General features: G+C 34.3%; 1 long non-coding RNA gene across 1 annotated transcript; it reads right to left on the bottom strand.

The window, feature by feature from the left end:
• Positions 1–7,243: 7,243 nt before the first annotated feature.
• Positions 7,244–7,935, bottom strand: LOC135301345 (uncharacterized). Its single transcript, XR_010363100.1, has 2 exons — positions 7,812–7,935; positions 7,244–7,434 (listed from the first exon to the last, which is right to left on the bottom strand). It is a non-coding gene; the product is annotated as an uncharacterized LOC135301345 (long non-coding RNA).
• Between the last annotated feature and the right edge of the window lie 9,163 nt (positions 7,936–17,098).

Here is a 17,098-nt window from a genome sequence, read left to right as displayed (position 1 = left end):
GAAAAATGTTAACCCAGCCAGTCCCAGTACCACCAGTTCAATGCTATTTAAGTGTCAACACTATAAAGGTGTGAAACATGTAACTATTGCTTGGACACTTTAGGTATTTTCTTCACACTTTGGCACAGAGGTATAATCATGGCATATGCCAATGTTCACGTGTTAAGTGCAATTAACGCTGACAAAAGTGATGCTAGCAGCCAAAATAAGCAAGATAACTTAAGTAAAAGACAAAATCAATTTCATTTCCATAGAGCTTCTAATGTAATTTGAAATTAGAAAAATAGTTTAATTATAGCATTCCTCCCAAAATAATAGAAAAACAAACAAACAGGCAAAAAACCCCAAACGCAACCAAAATAACTAATCACTGTGTAGGCAATAAATTCTGATCACACATTAATTAATTTCAAATGGAACTTTTTCCTATGACATTACTGAAGTTATGTTATCTATCTGTCATGCTTGTTTGATATCAGACAACAGATTAAAAAAGATAAGACATCAAAGCGGATGTTTTCCATTCTAATCACGTCAAGATCTTTTAGTTAATTAGAACTAATTTACCTATAATATGAACAGGACCAGTATCAGCTGAAATTTGGAATAGCTAAAACTTTACTTTGATGTCAGTGCTTCTCATGTTATGAAAATTTCTCTCTTCTAAAAAAATAATTTTGATTTACTGTAAAGATCACTGTTTCAGTAATTTAAGAAAAGTGACTACATACACACATGAATACACCCACAGAGCCAAAGCTTCTAATGCAGTAAAGTTTTCTATGCTTTTTGGATGCTGAATTCATATTTGTTTTTAAAAGAACAAGAAACTTAACCAGAACACCTTAAAAGGTATATTAACACTTGCCTTATCCTAAAGTTACACTGTAGCAGCAGTGCAGAGAATACAGTCCATGGGGAAAACCAGGTCCACAGGGAATTAGCTTCGGCAGCTGTGTAAACAAGATAACCATATTTCTCAGTTTGAAAGGGGGGGATAGTGAGTTTCTTTATGTAGACTGAATGAACAAGTCAAAATATTTGTGCAAATTGTAGCCATGTAGCCACCCAAACAGACAAGACTACATGACAGAATTTTGAAGAATTTCTACAGAACCCTAAGCCTGTGAGATGTGGTGCACTGGCAGATGAACTGCCCTGACTTTGTGCTCTATCACACTGTTGTTAACACTGAGGAACACCTTTTAGAACAGCCAGGGGACTAATCTTTAGTCTAGGGCAGCCTCATCTTTAGTGCTAGGCTTGTGAAATGCACTGGCTCAACTACCTGCACAAAACTGTCTGTGTCCTGCTTTCCTTGTGCTTCAGAGAAGTCAGGAGATTATCTGTGTGTAAAATGCCTACTAGTTTTGAGATAACCTGGTGCTGCTTTTAGGGGATGACTTCTACACTGTGATGCTCTTCCACTGAAGTCAGAACACCTTATTCTAATACACAATTAGGAAGAGGCCAACTGAATATTATAAAAATTGTAAAGAGAAAATTTGTATAGTAATTTAGGGAAACTATGCACAGGCTTTAAATCCTTAAATTACAAGCTATCTGGATAGCATTTCTACTATATGCTAGCTATCCCTGAGGACTGCTTTTAATCCAGATAATTTCAGCAATATACTTTAAACAGCTATGAAAACAGTCCTGGTGGAATATAAAGCAGATGTGGATATTTGCGTCCAGAATGAAGGGAAGTGTCCAGAATCTGTCTGCTTTTCTCCACTGCTGAAGCCAGCATATTAAAAAACTATGGTATAATTGGTTCCTCTATCTAGAACTATATACAACCTTTATATTAATTCTGTAAATGAGAAAAAGAGTGAAGAATCTTCATACTGGGGTTAAGGGAATGGGATGTGAAGAATTATTTTACACAAATGGATGAAAATATTGAAGGAGGTTTCTTCACTCTTCCTTAGGCTCTTCAAAATGTACTCTTTTCTCACACAGAAATTATTAACAACTACTGGCCTTCCAGGAGTTATTACAGTGACTAGCAAAGAGCAAGTAGTTTCATAACAGAATTTAGGTGATCCTGTAGCATTTTTTCTGCATAACAAAATAGACATTTATTTAAAGAGTATGCATAATAAAATTCTATGTCTTCCCAGTTTCTTTCCTATAGTAATTAATTGCTAATATTTATCTTTAATGTGAATACAGCTGTTTTGACTATGTGGAAAAATCGTCTCAACAAATATCAAATGAACAAATAATAGATATGATAGTCTTAAGGAAAAAAAATCTCTAATATAAATTGCAGTTTTTATTGCTCATTTCTTGCTGATTTGCCATGCTCCTTGTTAATGTTCAACAATCTTATTAATTTGTAATTTTCAGGATCACCAGAATTTCCTTTGAGTTATGATTCACAGCATTTACATTGAACATTCTGCCATAGATTGTGTTCCAAAAATATTTTTGATATTTTCTTTCAAAAGTTGGTGCTTTATTTGTGACATCTATCTGAGGGTTTGGAGTGCCTCTCCTTTTCTTTTGCATGAAAGGAACAAAACAAACCTTTTGCTTTCCTTGAAAACAACAAAATGGACAAAGAAAGACAAAATGTTGTCCAAATCAAGATGTTTTCTTCCCATTAGTTATAGTTAATAAATGCAAAAAGCAGTCATCCAAAAGCAACACAGAGAAGATTTCTGGTGATCGAATTTCTAAGAATGCGAATCTTAATGTCTCGGAGAAACAGGTAAAAAAAATAAGATAAATAAAAGGTCCTATGGGATCTTGAATAGATCAAGGGTCTGTTAAAAGATATATGATGGGAAGGGAAAAGAGTGAATCATGAATCATGTTTTTCCTAGGACTAGAAGAAATGAAGAAAAACATTGCATCTGGCAGTTTCTCAAGCAAATAGAAATGCACAAGGGTACAGTCACTAGAAAAGAAAGAAAGGAATTACCAAATCCTTGCATTGAATCAACTAGAAATGAGATGGAGAATCACCTGTGCTTTCCATCTTTGACTACCTCCTAGATCGCAGCCCCCTTAAGACTGAAGCAGAAACAGCATTCATAATTGCAATTGCTGTTCTGCTGCTTAAATCCAGAAAACTGTATTTCTGTGATCACATATGCAACTAAAACAATATTGTTGTAGTTGCATATGTGATCATAGAAATACAGTTTAATTTGAAAAATCAAATTCACCATTGTCAAAAGAAGTCTGCCCAAGAAGATCCCACATTGTTTCAAATTCAAAACACAACATGACCAACTACCTCCCTAGTTCCAAAAATATTATTACTTTAAAAAAAAATAAAAATGGAGTTGTTGGTTTTGAGTGGGGGATTTTTCGCCACTCATTTTGAACTTTCTGATTTTTACAGGAGTTTCAGAATAGTACAAAAGGATTGCTCTCACAGTATTCCTAATGTAGAACTCATGTCCCAGTTCTTCTGAATCAAAGGATGATCTAGAATCTAAAATTTCACTGTGTATGGGGTGATCTTTCATTTTTTTAAAAAAATTCAAATTTTAATAAGCAATCTGTATCTTATCTAGATATTTTTAGGATTTGTTACCTTATGTAGTCAGGGTATTTTTTAATAGGTGAGTCAAATGACCTCTTATCAAAAGATGAGAGAGTAAATTCACCTCCTTTTATTTAAAGCTATCATAGAATTTAGTATGTTTTGAGCCAAGAAATTATAGACCATTTTTATCTGTTGAAAGAATGAAATATACTAGATATACTAATTAATGAATGACAATCCAGATGTGATACAAAACAAAATAGAACCCTGGTCTCAATAATTCTCTTGCATAGTAACAAGATCATTGATTATTTTAATCTGCACGTATTTCCACACCAGATTAAAAAAAAAAAAACCAAAACCAAAAACCCCACAATTTGTTTAAATAGATTGTGGTCGTAGACAAAAGTTGAGCTTAAGTCTTGTTTTCTTACTTTGAAAACTCAAAAGTTCATGACTGGCTAACAGAAACTTTATCTCTTTTCCCTTTGGAAGTGTAGACTTTAAAAAGACTCCAACTCAGCAAGAGTTCAAAGCAGTTAAAAATACTGTTAAAATCCAGTTAAAGCCTGGATTACCAAGCAAAAGAATGCAGTTTTACTAGGGTAGGCATCTTTGAAACTGAGATTCTTAGTGCTATCAGAAGAGAGTCTGGTGGTTTTATGCAACACTATTGTTCCACCTTTGCACTGTCTTTGATTTTTAAAAGCCTGAATGACACCAAAGTATTTGCTACTACTCTATAACACATTCATCTGGTCATCTCATCTAGATTAAGCCTCTTTACGGGACAAATTTTTAGAAATACATATAAAAATAAGGAGATCTGACCTTAAAAACATTGTAGTGCAAGATATGAACATGCACCCTCTATTTGAGATAACAGAAAGAAGGAATCATATATACAAGCTATGAAAACTAGTGACAAGGAAGGCAATGTTATCAGCCATCAGGAGGGACAGGGGGAACTAAGCAGCAAAAAAATTTTAATTTCTGAACAGTTTTCATCTTGTGAGTTTAAAAAGTCAGTTCTGAACATTCTTCATTACTCCCTTTCAATAAATGAGTTTTTCTTGGTTTTTCTCATCTACTGATTTCAAAACAAGTCAAAAATTACCATTTTGTATGGATCATTTCAGTCTGAAATTCTGACATGAAATCTTGGCAATTGATTTTTTTGCATTTTTATCCTAAATAATTTAAATCCAAATTGTAAATTAAGCACCAGAACTAGAAATATAATACATAAAGAAATTTAATTGAATTGCATAATATATCTTATTATTGATGAAATAATATAGACAATATAGATTTTTTTTTTTACAGTCTAGTCACATTTCTCTTTCATGTGAGCAGGTGGCAATTAAGAAGAAAGGGTTCAATTAAAAGTAAGTCGCTGCCAATGTGAAAACTGAAATTCTGAGATCTTTGCTGATTAACATGCCCAGTGTTATCCATTTCTCTCAGCTGGGAGAAGGTTAAAGTAGTAAAAGTTCTTAATGAGTGAATAGAAAAATCTCACATTTTACCTCTGCCATCCTGAGGGTTAAATTGTTTTAATGGATTTCAAAACTGTTGCTCTGTACTTTAGTTCAACCACATCTTGCCTATGAATTTCCGGAGATCTTGCCACCAAATCGTCTTTCTTGGGGCCAACATCTGCAAGGACTGAACACCCTCTGCCAATTAGTAACTCTCTGGTTAGAAAACTATTTCAGTTATTTGCTGTAAGTATTTTGACTGACATTTGGATGCTGTCCTTATATTGAATGTCAAAATGTTTTGGAAAACTGACATCACAGAAGTCGATTAAAAAAATCTTCAGAACTATAAGAAAGACCAGCACAAAAGGACGTGAACAGTAGACCAGTGCACTGGCAGATTCCTTTGTATGATCTCTGGTATTGGACTGGATGCTTATCTTGCTCGTAGAAATAGCTTTGGCTTAGGGAGAATGTTTTCCAGCTGAGTAGAACATTCAAGTTCTCAGATGTCTTTATTAAAAGGAGGTTATAAACATGCTGTGTATTAGGCTGCTGGAAAATCTGGAAGTTGTTTTCCATACACACACACCTTGGGGGGAAAAAACCCTGCTAAGAAATGTTGTCAATTTTTTAAACACACACAAACCAAACCTTCTGACTGCATTCTGTGCAAACATATAGCTGATGGGGTGTAATGTTCAGATTATTATGGCTAATATCCAAAATTTAGAAATAAGTAACATGATTTGCTGTCCCTCCTCTCTCCTGGTGTGATGCTCATCCATCCTCACACAAGTCATATTCTCTTGCACAAGTCAGCTATAAATACTGTTGGCATCTTGCCTTGCTGATAGTACTCAAATCCTTTTTTATTCAGGATCACTGGACCTCATAAAATTTGTTCCTTTAAAAATTTCTGGGTAGTTCTAATGCTATCTTTATTATAGCTGCTTTAAATATTCAATCAGGTTATGCTCTAGAAAGTCCCATCAGTTTAAATATTTTTGCCTTTGGATCCGTTGTTCCCCTGTGCAAAAAACAGATCTATATAATTTCTGTTGAGCGCTTTATAAATTGTTTCACTCCTAGGCAATACTAGTTAAGAATAATGCCTCATACAAGATTAAGCCTACCCACTATCAATTAGAAAAGCACGTTTGCAAGGCTTAGTTAATTGGAAGTTTCCCAGCAGGATTACTCTGAGAACAATGATGTATTTTCACTCTCAATTCTTGTTAATTAGCCAGTCATAAAACACTTCTTACTCACCATAAAATCTTTGAAGATCAATTCACTAGGACAAATTTCATTCAGCCCATTGATTGTTCAAGTTTTGATCGGATAAAAATACTGTTTATTTTTCTTACCAAGGTGCATGCTTATTTCTAACACACTTTCATATTAATTTGCATATCAGAAAGATCTGTTTGACTAATTCTTTATCATCCTTTTACAAAAAAATCCTCTTCTGTAAGCAGGCAATAAATTATATTAAAATATGTACATTTTCAGGTACAATTATTTTGCAGGAAAAAAATGGTATGAAGTGTCCTGCCAATGGTGTATAAAATGTTGCTAAAGTTTTGGTGTGTGGAGAAAAATTAAGTGTATAAAGAAGCAGTGGCCAAGAAAGGAGTGTAAATAATATAGAAATAACATATCAGCTAGGTGACTGATAACTTGACAAGTACCACATGAAGCACAGGTGGAGGTAATAGTACCATACCAGTAAAACTAACCATGGAAATTCAAGTACTTTATAATTTTTTCCAGTACTAGATTTTTTTCTGAAATAGACAACAACCCCTGTTTTTTGTAAGTCTCACAAAAGGTCTTACCTAAGCTTCATTCATTTGCTTAGTTACCAATGTCTCTGAAAAGTGAACAGACTCTAGAATAATTGCTAAGAATTAATTGAGAAAGTTAACTACTCTTTCTCCAGGGCATAACTTGGGGTTGTTGAACCTTTACAATTCAGCAAGATCAGTTTGGCAGAGCATTTAGTACAGACCTCAGTTCACCTCAGAAGAGTGACAGTATTGACACCTGCTCAGCCAGAAATATGCGTTACAGTCTGCTTCCCTTGTCCAGTACTATCTCTGTGGTTAGGATTTCCATTAACTTGCTAAAATTAAGATAAACAATTCTTTGAGGACAGATGGTGTGTAAGCATCTAGAGAAAAGAACAAGAATGGCAACAAAGACTCCCAGTTTTCTTTGCCTAAGGCTTCATTTTAACTTTCACAGAGCTTCATTTTTCTTTCCCACTGTTCCACTTTATTTTCCTTATTTATCCACCACTGAAGCAGACTATGAGTTCCATGAAGCATATGCCAGGAATATTCCACATGCCCTTTTTTTCTGGAATAGCTCTTTGTGTCCAGGACTCTCACATCTGTCCCAAGATGAGTCATCATCCTTAGGCTGCACTTGCTGTGAAGGCACCTTATAAATGATGTCAATAAAACTTTCCATCAGGATTCTCAGAGCCCTCCCAAAAATGTTGCCTCATTTTGGCTAAGATGGTAAGAAATCCATTAATTTCTGAGTTGTCAGCTACATTTTTCTGAGGTCTACAAATTGCAGATTAGGAAGGGATATGTAAGATGGCTTTTGTGCTCTTCTGATCTCAATCCACCTGGCTCCAGGGTGTTTTCTCTTGTGACCAAAAGGTTGTTACCAGTTAAGCCAGCTGGCAATGACCTCAAAGAGCTGATTTTTTTCTTTTTCATTTTGTTTAGATCTGCATAAATCTCTTGCCAAATTGGCCTCTATCCAAAACCATAGAAATTCTTTGAAATGTACTTGAAAACCGAGTTTACCATCTAGTGAAGATAAAGCCATGATAGGCTCCCATCTACAGAGATTTCTGACAGGAATTCTGTAACATAGCCACCAGATAGCAAAGGGGAGACATTGTAGTAGCTCATGTGATTTTCTTTTAAGGGCATAAGAGACAGTGAAGTCTGTTTGTACCAAAGGCCTTGGATACTCCTTTAGCTCCTTATGACACTTACAGGATTCCAGAAGAAGATGGCTCCTCTTTGAGCTGCTGTTGCAGTTGGTTCTGAAGTCTCACAGAGACGTGTTTTTATACTCCCCATGAGTGCCATGCACACTGCTGAGAGCAGTAATATTCTGTCCAGAATGATGTATGAAACTAGGGATGACTGTGGACTAGAGACACAAGGTGTGTGTTGAAGGAGTGTGATTTATCTATCTACTACATCCACATAAGGAAATACATTATTATATCACCAGTACTACTAGTACTGATATTCCTAAGCAGTCTTTATATGCAGTGAATAATTTTCTTGTATCAAATTTTATGTAAATATAAAATAGAATAATAATTGTCAGATTGCAGTCTCATGGTTGCACAGTTTTTTGCTCAGAGGCCACACAGAAATAAAGAGACTGGAAACACTTTCCTGTCTGTAGATCAGAGCAAATACCTCCACTGTGTTCTGATTGCAAGCCAGTGGACTTTCAGTGGTCCCAGCCCACTCTCCATACTCAGGTATGTTGGCAGAAGCAGTCGTTCAGTGTGTTCCAATATGCATTTTTTTGTTGCCTGTGCTTCATTCAGTAGAAAGGCTTATGTGTGCTGTTTGTGTGTCTGTTTCCTCTAGCTATATATTTTTGTTTAATAGGAGATATTATCTCTCTCTGCAATTATTCTGTAAATGTTATGAAATACATGTCATATATGTCATGACAGATTTGGTGTAAAAATATGTGACTTTTCTGTGAAATACAGTAAAGCCTTTTTTTTCAACATGGCCCTTTTTTGAACCCTGGAATAGAAACTTTCACTTTATTTAGACATTATTAATTCAGAAAACGTAGAGATGAACATCCAGATGGTATAAAGGTACATTATGCATTAAGTCTTTAATATTGAAACTTAATGGCCTGACAGCTTTCCTTCAACCTTTTTCCTTCTGTCTATCACCCCAGGTGCTTTTTGAGCAGGGCTCATGCCATGTCTGCAGCCTTCTCGTGAGGCTCATCAAATACTCAGATTTAATTTTTTTTATGCTGGTTGTCTTTGGCTGTGGGATGCCCCAGGCAGTGGGAAGCTGGTAGGAAGCAGCAGCTGAGCACATTTCTGCTGCATGGCCTGTTTCAGTGGTGGGCTGTTGATTGCCTGTTGTTTTTCAGGATCGGTGTAAACAAACTCACTCCAGCTGGAATCATTCCGGCATCTTGAGCCCCATGGAGATGAGTTCTTAAAAAGGTGGTATTCTTTGACAAGATTGTAGAGCCTGCTGATAAAGAGAAGAGCATTTTGGAGATGTTCTTCAGCTTCTACAAAGTACTTGAATTATAAAAATATGGGTTTCAGGTAAAAATGAGGGCTAAACATAATAAATCTGGGACACATAAAAGTGGAATAGAGGCTGAAATAATGTCAGGCTACAAACCACAGCACCTTACTGGGAAATATCATCCAATTAGAGACTTTATTCTTTTGGTTTTCCAAGGGTCATTCTCACCTCAGTCTTTCTTAAAACTTTACTTATTAAATAGAAGAAAATGAGAAATCAAAATAAAGTCTGCAGGCCAGAAATGGTGGGACTGTAAACAATAGTGGTGAGATGTGATCAAATATAAAAAATATGAAGTCTTTCTTCTTAGAGTTTTGTATTTTATCAGATTAGACCTGGAAAGAGCTTGATAGGAAAGGAAGAAATACTCATTGGAATGGAAAAATACTGTTTGTTTCTTACTGCCTGCCCACTGGAAATATTCAAAATTCAAAAAGCTAATGTGACATCCTTTTGAGTGGATGAACAGAATCTCTTTAAAATATTCAACTGAAGAAAATATTAAGATGCTTACTTCTTGGAGATATCTTCATTGTTAGATATTTTAAAATAGAAAAAAGACAAATTTTAGCCCTACAAGATATTTCTACAAAAAATATAAAACCCTATTCTATCAAAATATAGATTTTATTTTTTGCAAGTGAATTAAACACATGCATGCAGTATGTATTTTCAAGATAGTTTAGCAGCATAAAATAAAAATTTTCCTAGATTTTAAATTATGGGAGTCATGTCTTCTCACACTTTAGAAATAACACAAAATCTGTTTTCAGTAAAAAAAAATATTCTCTCGAGTTGCCTTACACAGGAATTGTCTTTTGAAAACCGCATGATTTGATTATTTGTACTAAATATCATTAAGGGATTATTATCAGCCTGCATGCCACAGGTGAACTCTAGGAAACATCTTGAGTTCACAACAAATAAAGCATTTTATCACTTCTTGAAATTAGAAAGCTCAAAGATGATCCAGTTAGAGCAGTGAACTAGTAAAGAGTAACAATGATGATAGCGCTTATAATTGGAAAGGGGAAGCTATAGATAAATTATTTTAGAAAAAGAGCTGAACAGGAAATAATTTAAGCACTTCTACCTGCAAAAGATCCTTAATGAATATATTATCTTGCATTTTGAATTCATGTATGTGGTAGTAATTGTTTTTAATAATGTGTCAGCAGTTACCCTTGAATAGATAAAAAGACAGTGCAGTTATGTATAATGCTAAGGGGTTTCAGTTTATTAGATAACTGTATAGCAAAAAACAGGCTTGAAATATCTTCAAGTTCTTTTGCAATATTCTATTTTAAATGCAGTAATTTGCAGTTATGGTCTATTTTTTTCTTGTAGTAAAAATATAGCAGCTGTCAACAAAATAGAGAAAATGAGGAAAAAAAATTAAAGAAAATAGTGCAAAGAATTCCACAGCAGAAAAAATAAAGCCACTGTAAACAAGCAGAGCTAAACTTGTATAAAATATTTGTCATATGAATCCAGCATTTTACAAGAGCTGAAATTTTACAAGGTATTGAAATGCAGAGGGTTCAGTGGTTGGGTGCACTGTATGGTTCTTAATAAGCTTTTAGCACTACCTATGCCAGATGAGTCCTTTCCTCTTTAATACAAAGTTAAGGCAAAGCAATTTGCTTTATGAAATGAAAAGGAATCTGAGGAGTCCAGACAGAGAAATCCAATTTCATCTCCAGACAACCCCAGTGCTATATGCCTTCCATTTCAATGACTGACAAAATCTATTCCTCCTTTCTCCTAGTGAAGAATCAGTTAAAAGCTCAGTGTTATATTTTGGGGGGGGTATTTCGATTGTAAAATCTTGCAATTCATGAACATCCACTTATTAATATCTTGCTTCCTTCTTCCATTAATTCAGCCAGGTTAATGAACTGTAAGTTTATATAAATTCTGTCTGTGGCTCCATCACCTTTTTCTGATTCTATTCCATTGATCTATCAAGTGTGACCTGATTGCAGATTTCTAAAACGCAAAACTCCTCTTACTTGAAGATTAAAGCTGTACCTAAACCTCTGAGACACTCATTGATAGAGAACTTCTCTATCAATCTATAGCACATTTTATAAAGTATATTTCTTATTTTTCCTTCTCCTGTCACAGAATGTCAAGTTCAAGGATTTTTAGATTGATCAAAGTCTGTCTTCAGAGGAATGACTAGTTTTACATGCTAGTTCCAATAAAAGACTTAAATTTGGCCTGATGTTGACAACAAATTTTGAAGGAAAATTTACAGATTTAGGAGGTAAAACATCAATTTGTTTACATATAATGAAGTCTCTTGAGCCTACTAGTACATTGAAATTGAATTATTTAATTGCTAAATAGCTGAGAAGCATTTTATTCTTAAAGGTGTCATTCAACTTTACCAGTAATAAAGGTTCTACTTTGTTTCACACTTCACATTTTACATATAAATCTGCTCATGCATTCAGACCAGAAACAACATAATTCAAATTTTCATTGCATGGGAAATTAAAAAGTTATTAAAATGTCAATGAACTGATCTATTCAAAAAAAGAGTGAATTATGGATGGCAAACATTTAATTAAACAGTAATTCAAACTGGTTTGCATTAAAATATTCTTAATGAAATCACCTCAGCATCTAAATTCTTAGGCTTTGTTCTATCATTTTTAAGGAAGAACTGCTAAACTTCTAGTTTGAAATGTCTGAATGCTACTGGCAAGTAACTCTTGGATCCCCACAGGATTTTCAGATGTCCAGTTCAGTGGTACCAAGTACCATCTGACTTTTGGAATGGAAACCTAGCATCTGGGGACAGTAAGCCTAGAGCTTGTGGCCTCTGAGCCCAAGTCTCTGCATGGTTTGGATCCTGGCAGCCCAGAGAGTTAATAGGGAAGCAGGCAGTTGAAAAAAAGTGGGTGTGTTGGAATGATATTCCACTGAACACTATTCTTTCAGAAATTAAAAAGAAACTTGATTTACTTTTAACATTTTGCTTAAAATGGAAAGTGGATGATGTGACTTTAAGTAAATTAATATTTGCTATATTTGTGGAAAAAGTTGAAATTCTTTTCATCAATGTAGCATTATTTTTCCTTTGGAAACTGTCATGAATACTACATCACTTATTCCTTGACTGCTGAATTCCTCTTAACTTGCATAAAACAGTTGGGTTTCTCCTGATTAAAATGACTAAAAACTCATATGATACTTAAACTGAACAGTTGGTGTAGTTCAGTCATCAGGCGTTTCCTAACCTAGTAGAGATCACTATCCTAGTCACAGTTAGATTGGGAACGCCACAATAGACTTTTTTTTTCTGGTACTACATTTCCTTTGTGTTATATTTTGGTTTGTTACAGTAGAAAAACTACATGAGCTTATAAACCTGTGACATATCTAGCTAAATAACAGCATGGACAGGAGCTTAATCTTCACTTGTTCCACTAGTTCATATGCATTTCCTTGAGTTTCCTAGTATTACTGTATAGCTAAGCACAAACTGGATGGGGTTCTGCATAGGCTTTCACTTGATTGCTTGCTTGCTTGATTTTGGAGGTGGGGTTTTTTGTCTTTTTTTTTCCCTCTTCCCTATTTTTCTTCAGTTTCCAGTAGGAAAACAAACCACAAAAACCCAACAGAGCTAGAAGTTTATCAGTTATTTGCTCACTTTATAACATTTGTTTTCTCTAAAGGCTTCACTTTGAAGTAGATCAAAATGAAGGAATGTGATATGAAAAACAGCTCTAAGTATCCCTAGCATATGCAGAGAGCAATTTGATAACATATAGTATGCAATACACTTACCAACTCTTTAATTGCTCTTCAAATAAGGTCAACATACTTCCAATAGAATTCATTAGTATAGCATTAGCATTCTAAATGTTATTCATTAAAACATATGAAATAAACTAATCCAAGATATTAGTATTTTAAGAGATATCAGGGTGTTTGGGTTTGAAATATGCTTACACTCAGCAATATAAGAAGTGTTTATATTTTAAATTAATCTTGTGATTGTACTCTGGTTCACTCCTTGTTTCTTCTGGTTTTCTGTTTCACTTCCTGACTAATAATTTCCAATTTTTTTTCCACTATAACTGTAAGAACTGCACTCTGCAGGTAATTGGTAGTCTTCATTTGATTGCTCTCTGCATGTTGGCTTCACAGTATATTATCTTTCACCATTTTATTTTTTACCCTGGGAGCTGATTTCTAGAACTTATTACTTGGAAAAACTGCAATCTGCTCAATGTTTTTGAAGTCTTAAGAAAAGCTTTTTTTAGCAACATAATTTCTTTTGGTATATTCTTCAACAAATCTTGAACTGTTTATGCTATTTATTGTTTTTATTTATCTTTGTGGCCATCATCTGGAGATACGTTTAATCATATCAGCTTTGTTTTATTGCCAGACTCCGGTTTCAGGGAAATAAATCAGAGTTTTGTTGTTTTAGTGTACTGGGACAGAAAATTGACTTTTAGCTAAAAAATCTTGGCAGAAGGAGAAGTATGACAACAAACTTCCAAGTTAGTGCAAGCTTTCCTAACATGAGATCTTAAATTCTGCAGTAAAAACTTACCAACAACTAAAGCAGTTTTAGGACTACTCAGGCTTACTATTACTTAGGGTGACTGTGACTCTTAGCACAATTTTTTGTCACTAAGCATGACAGTGATCAACAAAATGTGATGTTATATGAATAAAGAAGTGGGCTGATTGCACAAACCAATTCTGGTCCATGCAGCTGGTGCTGACATTTTCCCCGCTTTTTAAAGCTTAAGATTTAACAGAGTGGCAACCAGTATCTATGTGGAGTTAAGGATTATTTTTATAATTAACAGATTGCTTAAATTGCCAGCGGTTGGTAGACTGTATATAATGTTGCCATAATACTCTTAATATTGTTATATAGAACATCTGTGATATTTAACTCCTAATTCATGTAAATAGGTGACTGGGTGGCTCCTTGAAAATACTGGAACTTGCAACAGCCGAGAATGTTATCATATTTGCACAATAGCATCCCTGTATTTAACAACCTACCAACATCCTTCTGACAGCTTAGAGCTTAGCACTTCAGAAAGTGTAATTTTCTAATTGTAGTGTTAAATTTGATGTAAAATAAGGAAAAGAAAAAGAACAAAAAAATAACCAACAAATCAATGCAAACCAAAATAGTAAGCAAAACAACAAAGATAAAATTAAAACCAAAATAATAAAACCCTCCAACAGTGAATTCATGCACAAAATGTTACTGAAATGTGTTAAAAGTATTTTAAACTTTGAAAAAAATGGATTTCTGAAAACTTGCTCCTGATTTGGTTTTTGAATGGGTGGTCAAGAGCCCTTTCATTTTGCTTTGAGATACTGTTATTAAAGTACAAGACCCTTATGTTTTACTAGAAATGTAATAATAGCAATTTAAAGGCAAACTCATTTTTAAGTTGCTACTTTTGCCAATTCTGAATATAGCATTTCTTCAAAACATGATCATTCCTCAGAAGCATTCATCACACCCTTTCCAAAACGAGCTCCAAGCGATCATGGTCATACTATAATAATGCTTTAAAGCTCTCTACTTTGCAGTTTTAAGGAGTAATCTTCATGAAATTATCACCCTGGAAGATAATTTGAAAGCTGATGAATGTTTTAAGATCATTGCTTTTTCAGTGCAATTTTATATAGAAGTGAAAAAAAAAAAAAAAAAAAACAAACAAAAAAACAAAAAACCAGGAAACCTCTACAATGTTTTGTACATTTACTCCTTACCTAAACATAGAATGACTGAGTTTGCTGAGACAAACTTCTCATCTCTAAGCAGCAGAACACAGTTCCTCTTGTACACAGAGGACTATGGCAGAAAGTGGAGGAATACATCTCACATGGTTCCAGGAACAGGTTGGATGACTAAGCCTTGCAGTGTATGAAAACTTCATGTGCCCTAAGCCTTTGTGGTTAGGTCTGCTGTTTTCAAGAGATAATCTACCTGAGCTTCCTACATCCAGTTGAGATTTGCGGATATGTGCTTTAGTTTCAAGATCTGTTCTTGATCCAGCCACAACAGGTTGAGGGAAAACAAACCAATTATGAAGAAATAAAATTAGTCCAATAATTTCATTGTCTACTATATTCTGCTACAGAAATACAATTCTGGTAGCCTTTCAAGACTCCAGAGAATTGAAAGTGACAAGAAACACAATTCTTGTGTTTCTTAAGTTTCACACTTCCCTCTTAGTTATTTTTCTTTTGGTCATCTAAATTTCATTAACTGGTCTCCAGATGTCTGAGTTTTAATAGAAGCAGAAATTAACATCTGTTTAGCATGTAACAAATGTAACATTGTTTTTAATAATGTACCTACAAAACAATCAAACAAACAAGTTCAGAACAAACAAAAAGATAAATGAATATTTTATTAGACTATTGAATTGGCTCAAGTGATGCATGTTCTAATCTTTTTCTCATAAAAGCCTTGAATAATTTCTTTTCATCTTTAGAGAGAATCTAACATGTCGATCCTTGATTATACAGGTCTTATCACTATATTTATTGCCCCTAAGTACTAAGTGGTTTTGCTCAAATCTCTACAATTGTGACTACCATGCTTATGCTCCTGAAAGAAAACATTTGACAAAATTCAATAATTTGTTTCCTGTTTTCATTATTTTTTGGAGTGAGTCTACTTACAGTAAGATATTTCTATTGATGTAGCTTCCAACTGTTAGTTCCAAGAGTTAGGTTTTTACTGAGTAAATAAAGTACAGGAAGAAATTCTGATTATCTTGGATACTGTGAATTTCATGCTGTAGCTGTAGATTTATTAATTCCAGTCTCATGCACCTGAAGCTTGATTGGTTCTATAGCCAGTATATCTATGTTGTATAGCCAAATATCTATGTATGTGATTAATTACTCCCCCCAGGAATTTTGCTGTTTTGTTGGGGGTTTTTTTGGTTATTTATTTCTTCCTTTTTTTTTTTAAAGAAGATGGTTTTTATCTTGGATGAGATTGCTATTCTAGTGATACTGCTTTTGGCCTTTCAAATTAAACTGATTGCAAATGGAAAGATCAAGCACAATTCTTTGTGAAAGAGAAAACACCCCACATATTATTGATTGATAAAGTTAATCTCTGTGGCTCAAAGCACTTCTGATATATGTGTATGCATGTATATATTTTTTCCCCCTGAATACTAAATGAATAACGCTAGTGTATCCAGAGCAGCAGATATGATTTCCTTGTCTTTATTAACCTGTGCTTACAATTCACTGATGTTTTTCCACTGGTATTTCCCACATGCATCTGAGTATGTATGGATATAAATCATATTATTTTAAAACCTTTAGTTCTAGAAGTGAATTCCAGGCAGGGAGCAAATAGAAGGTACAGTTATTTGAGTTAGAGAACAAACTTTTAAAACAAATAAACAGGACAGGACAGTCTTAAGCTAGAGGGCTCTCTTTTTATAATTTTACATATTTGAGGTTTAAGTAAATGAAAACTTAGCAAAACCTGGATGATGAAGATGCAGCTGGTTAAGATTTTTTTTAAACAGTATCTTTTTGTAAAGTGCTGATTTGGCAAACACAAGCTTTTTATGGACACCTGACAATTTTGATGGATCTTCAGTTAGAAAACATTTCTCAGAACCAGGAGATTTCTCTCCAAACTGAGAGGACCAGAAAACAAATCAGTTGTGGAATTCACCCAACTCTCATATTCATCTCTCACTGCCCTCATTCTGGTCCAGTTCCTCTCTGTTCCATCTCCCTCTTTTGTGGTT

The sequence above is a fragment of the Passer domesticus genome, chromosome 5, assembly GCF_036417665.1.
Source record: "Passer domesticus isolate bPasDom1 chromosome 5, bPasDom1.hap1, whole genome shotgun sequence".
Classification (NCBI taxonomy): Eukaryota; Metazoa; Chordata; class Aves; order Passeriformes; family Passeridae; genus Passer; species Passer domesticus.
This window is presented reverse-complemented; position numbering and strand designations above follow the sequence as displayed.